Source organism: Suncus etruscus, chromosome 19 (genome assembly GCF_024139225.1).
Source record: "Suncus etruscus isolate mSunEtr1 chromosome 19, mSunEtr1.pri.cur, whole genome shotgun sequence".
NCBI lineage: Eukaryota > Metazoa > Chordata > Mammalia > Eulipotyphla > Soricidae > Suncus > Suncus etruscus.
The window spans coordinates 3,676,667-3,692,283 of NC_064866.1; the positions used below are offsets into that span (position 1 = coordinate 3,676,667).

At 38.0% G+C, this 15,617-nt stretch overlaps 1 protein-coding gene across 1 annotated transcript in view; it reads left to right on the top strand.

Moving 5' to 3' along the window:
• Positions 1–15,617, top strand: part of NOTCH2 (notch receptor 2) — a 166,006-nt gene that overhangs the window by 64,073 nt on the left and 86,316 nt on the right. The window lies entirely within an intron of this gene.

Below are 15,617 nucleotides of genomic sequence, written 5' to 3' on the forward strand. Positions count from 1 at the left end.
AGGGAGCTTGTTTAAATTGAACATCTAGCAGCAGAGTTGAGACTGGTCCAATTAATCCAATGGTCTGTGATGAATCATTATCAAAAAGATCTGTGACCATTCTAACGTCTTGGGTGAAAGGGGCTTATATGTATGTATGGATGTATGCATGTATATACGTACATATATGTATGGGGGAGGTTGATACCATAACTGCTGATGCTCAGGGCTACTCCCAGTTCTGCTCAGGTATCGCTCCTAGTAGTACTCAGCTGACCATGTGGTGCTGGAAATAGAATCATGGTTAGCAGCTTTGTTAAAGGAAATTTTGTAAAAAAAGAGTATATTAATATTATTTTTATTCTTATTCAGATTTAAAACTTTTAATTTTATAGATATAAATGTAATAGTTTTAGGGATATTTAAACATACTCGTTTTCTATTCACCTACATGCGATATATATATTTTGATTCTACACTGTGTATTTTACTCCAGCATGCTCTCTAAATATTCTACTTACTTCAAGGCATGGGTTAGGTTTATTTTATCATATTTTATTATTTTTGTTTTGGGATCATACTAGCAGAGCTTAGGGGAAAACATGGGTTTATTTAAGCAAAGTGGTGCCAGAGAATATAGCCAGGACAGGCATGGTTTTCCCCTGATATATTTTTGTATGTGTTACTCTCCCCAGAGGAAGGATGAAATAGTGGATTGTGATTTATGTTATGATTTTTGCTATACTGCTGCTTTTTGTTCAGATTTGGAAATTTCATCTGGCACACCATTGATTGTTAAGTGCAGATCTAGTCTTTCAGGGCTTATTGTACTTAAATTCTCCTGTTTGATTTTGTGTTAATATATTCTGAGAATACATTTATGTCTAGTTTGAATATACTTGTGTGAACCTTCAGGATGCCTATTTGATATGCAGCCTCTTGGTTAGAAGGCCATAAATTATTGCAACAGCAAAGTTCTTGTGTGTTTGTGGTATCTGTGTCCTTATGAACCATTGTCCTATATTGGGAGGGGGAAATGGAAACCACACCTAACATTCGAGGACTATTTCACTCTGGACATTTGAGGGAGCATCTGGAAGAGGGTACCCACATGTAAGCATGTCATATAACCTTTTAGCCATTTCCCCATGGTCATGGTTATATTTTTTAATATATTTTTAATATTTATATATTTTTTGTTTAAAGCCAACACATTGGAGTTGTTATACAACTTTTATTTATCATAGATGTGACTTTTATTATCTGCTTCAGAACTACAAAGATTGACAAGTCTGATACCTTCAAATTACGCAGAATTTAGCAGATTGATAAAGAAGAGCCCTTTAACATAGTGCTGTAAACTTTCTCTTATTGTACAGATAGGCAATGTTTTAGATGTGCTAGCCAAGAAGTAAACTTAAGATACTCTGTAGGTACTTACGTACCTGAATAAAATATAAATATTTACAAAGTGTAAAAGCTGAGTTTGATCACTTAGTGGGAGTGGAGAAAAGACCCTAAATTTCTCTGAAGAGCAGCTTCTGGCTGCTAGTCTAGTTACATCACACTGCAGGAGGAACTGCAGCTGCTGCCAGACCCAGTCACCACCACCATTAACCCTGAGCAAGGAGGCCTAGACCCAGTAGCTACCTGCCAGTGGCCCCACTCTTAGCACATCAACACCAAGCCCATCACCACAGGCAGTAGTAGCGCAGGGAATGGCAGCCCATTCTGGCCTCTCGTCAGCTGGCTGGTGGGGACAAAAAGTTCTCATAACCAAGATTTTGGGAGCAGTAAAATGGTTCACAGTAAGGAATGAATATGGTTTCACCAAAAGGAATGACACCAAGGAAGATGTATTTGTACACCTAACTACATTAAAGAAAAATAATCCCAGGAAGTATCTTTGCCCTAGAGGAGATGGACTTTGGAGTTTTATGTTAAAAGAGGAAAGGGTGCAGAGGCAGCAAATGTTCCAAGCTGAGTTCCAGTGCAAGGCAGTAAATATGCAATAGATTGTGACCATGTTACAGTGAGTTAGAATTTCATGATTGTATCATTCCTTACAGCTCTATAGTATTCCATGGTATATATGTACCGCATCTTCATGATCCACTCATCTGTTGTTGGGTATCTAGGTTGATTTCAGCTCTTAGCTATTGTACTAAATGCTGCGATGAATAGCTGTATGCATACATCCTTTTGAATGAATGCTTTTCTGTCCTGGGGATAGATACCGAAAAGTGGAATTCTTGGATCATATGGCAGCTCAATTCTGGATTACTGAGAATTCTTCATACAACATTTGCACCAGCAATGGAAATTGAATTGCTTCTTGCACCACATCTCTGCCAACACAATTTTCAATATCATTGATAAGTGCCGTACTCAGTAGTGTAAGACGATACCCCATTGTTGTCTTGATTTGAATTTACCTCAAATAAATAACCTTACTGAGTAATGATAAGTAATTCTGAACATTTTTTCTTATGCTTGTTAGCCATCTGTTGTTCTTTATCAGAGAAGTGTCCGTTCATTTCCTCTTCCCATTTTTGATGGTCTGTTTAGATTTGGGGGGGTTTAATCTTTGTTAGTATTTGTATAGCCTAGATTTCAATCCTTTATCTGGTGTGTTGAGTATGAATATTTTCACCCAGTTAATTGCCTTTTAGTTTAACCCCATATTTCTTTTTCCATTCAGAACTTTTCTTAGTTTGATGTAGTTTCATGTATTCAGATTCGATTCTGTAGCCTTTGCTGTTAGTATATCATTGAAGACTCTTTAGGATATATATCTTAGTGCATTCTGCCTATGTTTCCTTTAATGCACTTTATAGATTCAGGTCTGATCTCCAGGTCTTTGATCCACTTTGAGTTGACTTTTGTATAAGGTGGTTGATATGGATTGAATTTTAATTTCTTACACATGGTTATCCAATTGTCCCAACATCATTTGTTGAAGAGGCTATCTTTATTCTATTTCATGTTCTTGGCTCCTTTGTCAAAAAGTAGATATTGAGGGATAGTCATTGGATATTCTATTCTGACCCATTGGTTTGAAAGTCTATCTTTGTTCCAATAACCATGCTGTTGATCGCTCTGGCTTTGTAGTACTGCTTCAAGTTAGATAATGAGATGTTTCCCAACTTCTTATTTATCAACAAGGCTTGAGCTATCGGTGTCTGTTATGATTCCATACCAACTTTATAGATTTTTATAGATCTAAAACCTTGAAGAATGTTGTCTAAATCTGGAAAAGGATTGCACTGAATCTGTATAGTAGTTTAGGTCAGATGGTCATTTTGATAACATTGATTCTTCTGATCAACCAGCTTGGAATGTTTTTCCATTTCCTTAGGTCTTCTTTAATTTTGAAATTTTTGTGTTATATTGCTCTCATTTCTTTTGTTATGTTGACTCCTCAGTACTTGATGATAGTTGTTGGCACTATTGTAAATTGGGTAGATGCTTTGATTTCTTTCTCCTCTGAGTCATTATTTGTATAAAGAAATGCAATCGATTTTAGTGTATTGACTTGTAGCTGACCACTTTGCTGTATTCGTTTATTGTTTTTAGGATCTTTTTTGTGCATCTTTAGGGTCTGCAAAGTATTTTGTCATGTCATCTTCAAATAGAGATCACTTGACTTCCCCTTTTTCATTTTGGATCTTTTGATTTCCTTCTGTTGCTTGATTGCTGTTTCTTGGACTTCTAATACATCTAATCTCATCAAAAAATGGGGAGAAGAAATGAACAGACACTTTGATAAAAAAGAAATACAAATGACCACCTTCTGGGATTCCTGTAATTCAAGGATTATTCCTCTTATTTTTGTACACTAAGTAACTTACATTTTCTTTCAGCCATTTTTTAATCTCTTGTTTTTTCGACTTCGTTATTAATGCTGGCTTGTAATTTGTCTTCAAGTTTTTTTTTTTTTTTTTTTTTTTATATGTTTCTCTCCCTGTGTGATTTTGCTACTATGGCTTGGTAAAGTGCATTTTAGCTCCTTCAGTTCTAACTGTATGGGTTCTCTTCTGCAAGAGTTCTCTGAGTTAGTTGAATTTCTCATTTGTTGATTGTTTAATTTTACAGGCTAGTTCTTTCTTAATTTATGTTGCCAATTCATTGAGTGTTGCTTTAAGGTTCTCATCAATCAGACATAAACATTTTTATGGGCTTGAAGATTTGTCTAAATTTCTCTCCCAATCTGAAATAACAGTTGAACTCCTTGATTTTTCCATTTTGTGGATTTTACTAGTGGAGTTTCAGGTTCCTTGTTACTTGAGAAGTGATCTTTTCAACTGTTTCCACCAAATGGTTCCTATTCCTACATTTGTATTTCAGGTTATTTTCCTAACCACACAGAATTGAGTATGCTAAGAAAAATGTAGACTCGTTACTCTGTGGGGTTGACTGAGTTTTGAGGCATTCTGAGAGATAGAATTACTGTGGTCGAATGTCCAGAAATTGTAGGTACGTACATTGGAATGTCTTCAAGCAAATATGATACCATCCACACAGTTTTTAGATCAGAAGCTAGACCTACATCCAATAGGGACTTTCTGGCCTAGGAACTCATAGGGAGCGTGGCAGCAAGCTAGAGGATTTGCGGGTACCATATTGGTAGACGGGAGAATGAAGTATAGCTCCAGGAGGTAGGCCCAACGCACAGCATGATGCACCTGAAATCACAGGGCAGACAGGCAGCAGTCTGATTCCGGGACTTGGGATGAAGTGGTAGCATAACTAGAGGCTGTGGGCTCCCAGGTTGGTAGACTAGAGCATGCCAGCATGGGCTTTTCATTATTTTTTTTTACCTAAAGATGTATCTTCTTGGTAATGAGAAATCTGTTTTTAGAAAAAGAACAAAAACAAAACCTGATTTTTTTTTCCCCAATACACCTTTAAAGGTTTTTAAATGGTTTCATATCTCAAGTTGAGATTTTTTAGAACCTCATTTTTAATTTGTAATAAGTTTACAACTTTATTATTTTAAATAAAAAGTCAACAAACTGCAAGGTCTTGAGTAATAATAAAAAAAACACACATAAAGCCAATACCTACTGTATTTTAATACTGAAAAGAGCATCTGCAGACTTTTAAGTATCTAGGGCACTTCTTAGGTTTCTGATAAGTACTTTATGAGCATTTACAGCCTACTTGTAGTAGCTGCTAAACCTCTGAGCTCCAGGACAACTGGTTTAACTCATTCATTTTTGCCTGTGACTGCACAGGGTGATTTTTTTTGTGAATGCCTAGAGTGAATGCCTAGAGTAGGCCTGCCTTGTTTAAATCACAAGTAGACATTTTCTCAGGGTCCACCCAGCACAGTGAAACATGGAAGGTCCTGATTATGGTTGGAAGACAGGGAGACCACCTTCTCTATAGCAGCAACGCCAGTCTTTCAACACTGTTTGTGTGCCCTTGCCCAATCTTTCAAGTGATGATTGAAGAGACGAGGCACTCAATTCAGCTTTTGAGTTCTGATAAATGAGCCTAGACTGTAAACTGGAAGATAAGGACATTTGCAAATTCTTGTGTAAATAAAGCCCAGTTTCTCATTGCAGTGTTTACTGATTTCAGTCTCCAGTGAAGATGAACAATGATGCGATTGAACAACTTTACATTTTTTACGACTGCATTTCTTTCTATTTTTTTTCCTCTTCGATGTATTAAAGTCAATGCGTTTCTGACTTGATTTGGATCAGGGAACAAAAATCTGAACACATAAAAATCAAGTAAAATGGCGTTTCAGAAGATAATTCCCAGCCTCACAGTTCCCCATGAAATTCTTTTCCTGTGGGAAACTCTTAATTTGGAAGCATTCAGCCTAATGTGAGAACCAAGATTAACATTTTCTGAAATACTTGTACAAGAAAAGCAGAAATGTTCTGTGCAGGAAGCAGAATTTACATAGGAGAAAAATGAGCTTTCCAGCAGTATTTGGTCGTCTTTGTTTATTAGTTGTGGTAAGAAAAAAAGTAAGTGTGTGTGTGTGTGTGTGTGTGTGTGTGTGAGAGAGAGAGAGAGAGAGAGAGAGAGAAAGAGAGAGAGAGAGAGAGAGAAAGAGAGAGAGAGAATATACTTGTCTTTGTTTTCTATCAAACTAGCCAAGTCCTGCAAAGTTTTTTTTTTCTTAACCAGTTTTACCACAACTAGCCCAGTTGTGAACTCTGACTTTACAGAGAATACTTTTTTTATTTATTTCTATTGCTAAGAAAAAAAAATTTTTTTTTTTATCTTTTTGCTTTCTACATATTGGGAGGAAGGAAGGTAAGTGATGGTGAGAGTGGAGAACACAAGAAAGTTTCTTCCCTTTTCCTCCATCATTACCAGGAAGTTAGTGGTGTGTGTGTGTGTGTGTGTGTGTGTGTGTGTGTGTGTGTGTGTGTGTGTGTATGTGTGTGTGTGTGAGAGAGAGAGAGAGAATGAGAGAGAGAGAGAGAGATTCAACAAGGATGCTAATGTATAGAGCTAAGTTCAGCCACTTTATACAGAATCATAGAATTCAGAAGTTGATTTTACAATGTGGTAATAAGCCAGTGTATTGGGAGGAGAGGACAAACCCTAAAGTGCCAACCTAACACTTTAGCCTTGATTCTGAAAGCTCTGGGGGCCTCCAGAAATTTGTAGCCAGAGCCTCAGGAATCAAATGTTCTGTCTGAACTTTCACTGGTTCCAGTTAACCTCGGCTGTTAGCAGTTATTTTTATTATCTGCTTTAGAGTGGGGACAGGAGTGGGGCAGGGAAGCGAGCTGGCATGATGGTCACAGGAAACAACGGACTGCTTTGGGGCCTTCTCAAACTACACACTTTGGTTACTGACCACTGCTTCATTTGGTTTCTGGGTTTTGTTCACTTTTTTCCCCCCTCTGCTCTTACCTCATTTACCTTAATGACAGCTCCTGGCCCACCCCTGCCTCTCCCTTCCCCCTCCAGAGCTGGGCTAGGGCAGGCTGCCACTGCAGATTGGGGGGCCTGAGAGAGGCCCAGAGCAAGAAGAAAGTGGGTTGAAAGCAGAGTTTCTGTTTAAAGAATTTTCTGCTGGAAACTAGCCCAGAGGGAGTAAAGAGAAGCTTTTAATGAGGAGCAGCTGCAGGGCCGACGCAACCCACATGAGGCATTTTTTCCCCTTCCATTCTACATTCTGCATCTTTATTTTTTTAAATTATGATTTTGACTCTGTTGTTTTGTAAAGCATGCCTGTTGTCTTTTTCTTTCCTTTTTTTTTTTTTTTTCTATTTTGCAATGACCAAACCCTTGCTTAAAAAAAAAAAAAAAAAAAAAAAGCTAAAGACAGAGCTGTGAGCAAAGGCCTGGATGCAATTGGGACTCTCCCTGCTGCTAGAGAACATTCGGTGGAGCAAACAAGGAGAGTTGCACACTGGCTTTTATTTGGAAAGGGGGCTTTATTTCCTGCCCAGACTTCAGTCATCTTGGAGCTTACACAAGCTGCTACAGTGTTTTAAGCTTTTCTCTAGACGAGTGGCTATTCACTTAGGGGACTTGAAAGAACAATTTTTTCCTGCCCTGGATAACGAGGAAGACTGATCCCTGGGCTGGAGCCATTGCCAACTAGATTGGAATTGCTATTCAAATTCCAGCTTCCTTGAGATCTGTAAAAGAGGCTCCGTATAAACGAATCCAAGCTGCTGGTGACATATGAGAGTTAGGGTCTGGCTTTCATCTGTTTTATGGAGGGAGAGATTGTAAAAACGTCCTTTCAAATAGAATATTTTCTAGCTCGAGTAGGAGGATTCTCTTGTTTTTTTTCGTGTGCATTCCTGTGTGTGTGTGTGTGTGTGTGTGTGTGTGTGAATAATAACAATAAAAGAATGGCTCTTTCTGTCTTAGAAATGGCAGACTTGGGGCCAGAGCAATAATGGGTAGGGTATTTGCCTTGCACATGCCAATCCAGGTTAGGATCCTCTGGCATCCTATGGCATACCCTGAGCCTGCCAGGCGTGATTTCTAAGCACAGAGCCAGGAGCAACCACTGAATGCCGCCGCTGGTTGTGGACCAAAACCAGACAACAGCAACAAAAGAAATGGCAGGCTTTTTCCAGAAAATGGCATGATTGTATGGCTCTGATGGTATTCCGATTAATTTTTAGAATCACTTTACAGGCTTTTCCCTGTGATCACATATTCTTCTTGAACTCTTCACTTCCCAAATTCCAAAGCCAGAGGTTTGAAACAGGGTTAAAACAGGAGGAAGTCAGTGATAAAAGTGATAAGTTCTCTCCAAGAGAGAGGCTTTTGTATAATTTTGGGAACAAAAGGCACACACTAGATTTATTTGGTTAAAGACCAATTTTAGTTCAAAATATATACTTAATTTTTCAAAATTGCCCAGGGATAATTTAATAGAACTCTAGATTTTTGAGGCAACTTGGATGATTATATTTCCAACCTCTAACCAAATTCAGCTCAAACCATCTTAAGAAGAGAGCCATTAAAAGCTCTTGTTTTCAGCCATACAGCCTTAATTTGTCATTGGATTATAGTGTTCTTGCTTTACAGTTGAACAGGGATTTGCAAAGTTGAAAGTTCTCTTGCATTAGGAAAAAGGGATGGTTTAATTTGAATGATTTCACTCAGTTCTCTCTTTTCTTCCCATTTTTATAATTCTGCTTAGCCTATTGGGGTATGAGGAATAATCTTGTTCCCAAGGATGTTTCTTATGGCCAGTTTGGCTCCACTATTCCAAGTCAAATCACAGTATGGGTTGGAATGTTTGCAGCAGATTTAGACAGAAAGACCTGAATTTATTCATCCTATGAAATGTAAGATTCTTTCGAATCAGTTGTTTACAGTAGTAATCCTGGTAAACAAAGAACCTATAACCAGGGTCTTAAGACATGTCCCATGTCCCCCCCTCATGGGAATTTCATACAGAAAGTTTCTGGGAAGGCATAGTTTAACATTTAAACTTTAAATGAAGAAAAGCCATATCAGGGTAAATAGTGGAGTTGTATAATTTTACACTGCTGCTAGGGTTGGGGGAGGGATCAGAAATGGATATGATGGTTTGAGAAACTTAAGTGAGAACATGGATTTCGAGCAGACCTTTATAGTAAGGATGTAAGAAAGGAACATACAGAAGAAATACATAAGACGGGAGAGTATTATAGTTCTCACCAGAAATCTTTTTATGTAGGAACATTAGATAAAAATGTAGACATAACATGTTGCATTCTAGTTAGATATAACTAAGGATTAAAACAGATGGTAGGATTGGGGCAGGCAAACAGGTCATGCATTCTCAAACATTTTGAAGCACGGGACATTAATCCTACTTTCTGAGTAGAGGAGTGACAGGGTATAAATTATGCTTGAGGAAGATTATTCTTTCCTTGATGTACTTCACTTCATCCAAGAATTCCAGTTATAATGGTTGTAGGTACTGGAACTGATTGAACAGAGGTAAGACCTCCTAAAGTGCTTTCAGTTCAGATCTGTTTTGTTTTGACAAAAGATCTAAGTGAAAATAAATAGTTTATAGAAAATGCAAAGCTAAAAAAAAAAAAAAAGAAAATGCAAAGCTAGGGAAACTACTAGATTCACAGATAACAAATTTGTGAAGATTAGTTATTCATGGTGTCCTAATTAGTATAAAAAGATTTCAAAATAGCTGATTTTCTGGGCCCTGGCACAGTACAGAAACTTAACTATATGAATAAATTTAAACCATGAAAATGGGGTTAACCATGAAAAATGAATTTAACTTGATGAGCCCTAAGGTTCTGGTATTACAGGGAAGGATAGAAACAGGGAAAAATGTCCACAACACAATGTCTATCCCAAGGCTTTTAAGAACAAAGTTTTAAGAACAAAAAGGAGACTGAAAATTAATATGATTGGGGTTAAGTTAATAAAACTTACCAAAATATGGCAATAGATTATGCATTACTTAAAATGTTGATCTAGAAGTAACTTTAGAGAATGTGGTTGGAAGACTTTAGAAAAACGGAAAAATTTAGATTTCAGAAGAAAATGATACCGCTTTTCAAATATTTAGATTCAGTATTTGGAGAATATGTTAGGGTGGATTGATGACTTAATAAATGGAATATGTTGGACTGGAACTGTTGATTTGAAAAGGAGTTTTAATAAAGGTATTTGTTGAAAGAAAAACAACAAATGCATGGATCAACAAGAAATAAAGAGTAGTGCAACTTAGACTTAAACTTTAACATTTAACATAATTAATGGATCCACCTATAGAATTTACCAAGCTTTCAGATGGAGTCATAGAAGCCAATCGTAAGATTACAATATTGGGGGGTTGGAGCGGTGGCACAGCGGTAGGGTGTTTGCCTTGCACATGGTTGACCTCACATGGACCGCAGTTCGATCCCCCAGCATCCCATATGATCCCCCCAAGCCAGGAGCGATTTCTGAGTGCAGAGTCAGGAGTAATCCCTGAGCATCTGCCGGTGTGGACCCCAAAACAAAAGGAAAATAAAAAAAAGATTACAATATTGGAAGGTATTGTTCCTACTAGAGAATTTTTGGTCTTTTTGTTTTTGTATTTTGAGCTATACCCAGAGGTACTTAGGGCTGACTCCTGGCTATTTCTTTACTCGTGGCAGGGCTCGAGGGATCATATGTGATGCCGGGGATCAAACCTTGATCCACTGAATGCAAGCCAAGCACTCTACCCGCTGTCCTATCAATCCTGCCCTAGATTTTTTTTAGTTTTTTTTTTTTTTTTTTTTTTTTTATGAAATTTTGTGAGAAGTTTACCACAAACAGTGGTGATTGCAGTTAGAGAAATAACTACACAAACAACTATCATAACAATGGTATGAGTGAGAAAATTAGAATGCCTGTCTCGAATTCAGGCAGGGGGTGGGGGAAGAGAGAGTTGGGGCATTGATGGTAGGAAGGTTGTGCTGGTAAAGGGGGGTGTTCTTTTTTATAACTGACACCCAACTACAAAATGTTTATAATTACGGTGCTTAAATAAAGACATAAAAAAATTGTGTGAGAACACTGAATTTACAAGGGGCAAAGTCATTGCTCTTAGAGCATAGTGTCTAATGTTTTTGATATAGATCCTCTTATTCCTCTTACAAGTGATAGGTACTATGTCATAGTATGTGTGTTTTTTAAATGTGTGTGTACAGGGGCCGAGGGTTTCTTCCAAGCAATTGCTCAGGCTCCAGGACTACTCCTAGAAACTCTGCCAAGCCAGCCAAAAGTGATACCTAAAACTACCAGAACTACCCATTGACTCACCTGGAAGTGCTCAGTGATGTCCAGGCCCAAACCTGGTGGTACTTGGGGGATTTCGGAAGCTACACTTGCGTTCCTGGCGGGGATTTATGATTAAAGGTCTTGAATGAGGTTTGACACACTCAGAACAAGCACCCCTGACTACAACCTTGTTTCTCTAAACCCGCATTGTGACTTGATTGGCATTTTCCCAATAGTAAGTCATGTTGAAGTGCTGCACTGTTTCTTATTCTCTTTCTCTCTGTTATAGACACAGAGAGGTCTTTTTGGCTGCTCCTTAAATAATTTAGGACTGTTTCCTATTTTAGGATCTCTGCATTTGCTGCTCCCTTTGTCTTGAACCCTCTCCCCCTAAAAGTACTGCACATTTGGCCAGGAGAGTAAGGTCTGCCCCAACTTATTCAGTTCTTGACTCACAATGGGAAGCCAGGAAGAGGAGGTGGTGCTTAAAGGTGGTAAAGTGTTATGTATGGAAACCCTATCACTAAAAGTATTGCAAATTATAGTGTAAAAACAATAAAAATGAATTAAAGCCTCTCTCCTTTGTAGAAGCAGATGGGTGAGGTAATAGTGTTGAAACATTGTTTGCCTGAAACCCAATCATGAATAACTTCATAATTTAACAGTGCCTAAATTAAAAAAAAATTGTGCCTTCTCCTATGACCTCTCTGGTTTTCCCTTTTAAAACCAAGATGTCATTCTTGATACACCCCTACAATTCTTGGCTCCATCCCTTAAATCCCCTTTCTGTTTTATTTTTCCTACAGCATTTTTCCTTCCCATATGACTTAGTAGTAGTTTTGGTTTTTGTCTTTGGCTAGAATTTAACCCAGTGATGAAACAAGGATTTTCTAATCACAGGAAGAAGGCCAGATATATAAGTTATATCAGTATTTGGATGAATATTTTAATCTTTTTGTGTGCTAACTGATATGAGAATATTCATCTTCATCATAATGAACATCATAAAGGATGCTACTTACATAATTATATTATATTAAATTAAATATATTCTTTTAGGTTTGGCAACATTTTTTCTATAAAACATCAAATAGTGAACAAATTGGTGTCATGACATATAAAAGCAAATACCCCATCACTGTAAAGCAGAAGAAGGCTTAAGTAATCTGTGAGAGTGGCACTCTGAGTAAGACTTTCGAGACCCTACTTATATTTTACATAATTTTCAAATGTCAGAAATACTGTCCTTTTGATTTTTTTTCTGATCATTAAAAATATGACATTTTGGGGCTGAAGCTGTGGCACAAACCCATGCCCACGCTGACCTAGGACTGACCTCGGTTCGATCCCCTGGCATCCCATTTGGTCCCCCAGGCCCTGAGCAATTTCTGAGCACATAGCCAGGAGTAACCCTGAGAGTCACCGGGTGGGACCCAAAAAGAAACAAAAAAAGACATTTTACTTCGTGGGCCATACAAAAATAGTGAGTGAATCAGAATATCCTTATAAATTGTTTGCCAACCTCCCTTTCAGTTTTTTAAATACCAGTATATAGTAGTTGAAATTTATTTTTCTGTAGTTATTAAGGAAAACAATATAGATGAAAACTTAATAACACATGATTCAGGGATATTTCTTTTTGATTCTAGACTCTTGCCTATTGTTTCATTTTTTATTATATGTTTATGATGCAAATATTTAAATAAGTTCCATTTCTCTTAGCAAATGTCGCAGGATAATGTTGGGGGGAGGTGGTAGGGATGAAAAGCTCCAAAAGCAAAACAGGGCAAAGCCCACCCAAGTTTAAAGTTTGCCATTATTTACAAAATGAACAATTCCCATATGGGAGAGTCAGGAGTCAGCTCAGCCCCCTAAGGCCCAGAGGACTATCACCAATGAATGAGAATTTTATGGCAGTTTTAAACATAACCCATAATAGATTTCCTGAATAAATTGCAAGTGCTTTTAATCATATGGAGCAGGGTTAATTTTAGCAGTGCTACATTGGTGGTTTTTCCCCTCTTTCATTCAAAAAGAAAACAAGCAGAAAATAATCCATTGCATTATCAAATCAAGCTGTGATTTGAATAGAGCACATTTCCCTTGGTTAAATACAAAGAGAAAGAATACTTCTCATTTGCAAAAGTTTTACATATTTATTAGGTTCTCCACATGCTTGATTCTGTTCAATTCTTGTAACAACTCGATGGTGTGGGTAGCCTGGCAGACTGTTTAAAAAGTGATAAAACCAACTGTGCGGTTTAGTAACTTATTCAAGGTCAACATACCAGGACTCCAAGCAGGCCTTCTGGAGAACGGTCTCTCAGAACAGTCTTTCCTCACTGAAAATAGATCTGTTCCTTAGTCTTGGCGTTGTGCTCTCTCCTCACTACCTCTTTGTTGTTAAAATATAAAATAAAGAGTCCCAGTGTTGGGGTGAGGCCTTTCTGGGCATGATGCCTTTAGTCCCTTGGCCAGTGGGTCTCTGAAAGTTGCAGGATAAAGGTGGAGAGAGTCACAAGCAGTCAGATGAAGTTTCAGGAATCCCCCAGCTTCATTACACAGCCCTATCCGCCATGTGCATTTCTCCATATGGCTTCATAGCTGAGATCTTTATGCAGCCTCTTTCTGCTGCCCTCCATGATCCCTTGCTGCCTTTCTTTTTCCCCTTCCCCAGTCACTTTAGATCCCCCCAAGTGTGGGTGGGTCTGACCATCCAGGTGGGATAAACAGGAAGTTGGGGAAAGGGTTACCTACACCTCTTCATCTGTAGGTTTGCTGTTCATGAAGATGCTCAGAACTTTGGTTCTTCTGACTCTTCTGATGATTGTATGCCTCTGGGAAGAGGTCAGGAGACCTTGACTATTTACATCAATGTCATTATAGTTAGTTATGAGTGCTGTTATCCTCTTTCAGTCTTCTGCGTAGTTATTGCGGCATGTTCTCTCTTAGTTCTCTAATATCTGACTCTTCTTTCCTCAATACCTGTGACCTCTGAAGACCTCGCCTTGCCAGTTAACAGCTAATGAAACATCTTGGGTATGACTGATAAATTTAGACACGAGTAATACAGAACTGCCTTGTTTCAAGTCTGGACAATTGGAGAATCAGGATACAGTGGCTGGGCATAAAAAGGAAGGTTGGACTGAGCTTAAGTTGTAGAGTACATGCCCTGTGTATGTTGAGTTCCTTCTCTAGCATGATATAATTGGGTGTAGCCCTAGAGTCCCTTAGCACTGCTGAGCCCTGAGCAAAGAACTATTATGGGTCATTGTTAGAAGGTATCTTGTACCTTTTGTGATCTACTGGCTATGCTCTTATTTAAAAAAATAAACAAATGATAGGAGCAGGTATTGAGGGGGAACATTTAATTAGGTGTGAATATCATCTTTGAGATGATAAGAACAGTCTTATAGATTCAGTTTTCTACTGTCTAAACAGTAAAATGGAGAAATGGATTATTAAATATTTGGTAGGAGTCAGACAACTAAGCTTATAGTTGGAATCAAAGTTTACTTTTTTATTTTGTTTTGGGCCACACTTTGATTTTTCTGGCCCTGTGTTCAGAGGTCACTCATTGTAGTTTCAGAGGGGATCATATAGGATGCCAGAGAAATAGCCCAGTTAGCCATCTGTAAGGCAAACACCTTGTCCACTGTACTATCACTCTGGCCCTAGAAGCAAAGTCTTTAAGGTAAGTTTAGATGCTTCTTAGAATTCCACTTTTAATTCATCTTTGTGAAAATGAAGACCTTGAAACTTTTTCCATTGCTATATCCCATTTTCCTTTTAGCACTGCTCTAGCCACCTTAACATAATATAGAAAGCTAGTAGAATTAAAGAGAATAAATTCATTTCTCAGTACTTTCTTAAGATAAATTGCTGAATATTGTTTACATTTTAAAATTCAATTGACTAAGAGGGTCAGTTCATTCAGGTTTTTTTTTTTCAAATGCTTAATCAAAATGAAAAAATTAATGAATTTAAACAAACAAATACCAATAATGCTGTACAGAAGTTGATGTAACACATACCAGCCTATATATACTTCAAGAAGAACATTCTGGCTTCATTTTACATTCAAATGGTGTCATGCTCATGGGTCATGGCAGACCTATGGACTGCCTGCCTGTCCTCTGTCACCTGCTGCAACTCAGGAATACATGGGAGTATGTCTTCAGCTAAACTGTGCAAGTTTTCTAGCTTGCATCTTCAGGTTTCTTGATTCATAACAATGATTTTTTTTTGTTGGGTTTTTGGTGTTTGGCCACATCTGGATATACTCAGAACTTACTCTTAGTCCTGTCTTCAGGACTTACTTACTCCTGGCTTTATGTTCAGGGATGACTCCTGGTGGTGCTTGGGCCCATTTGTGCTACTGGAGATCAAATCTGGGTTGATCATATGCAAGGCAAAATCTCTACCCCCTGTAT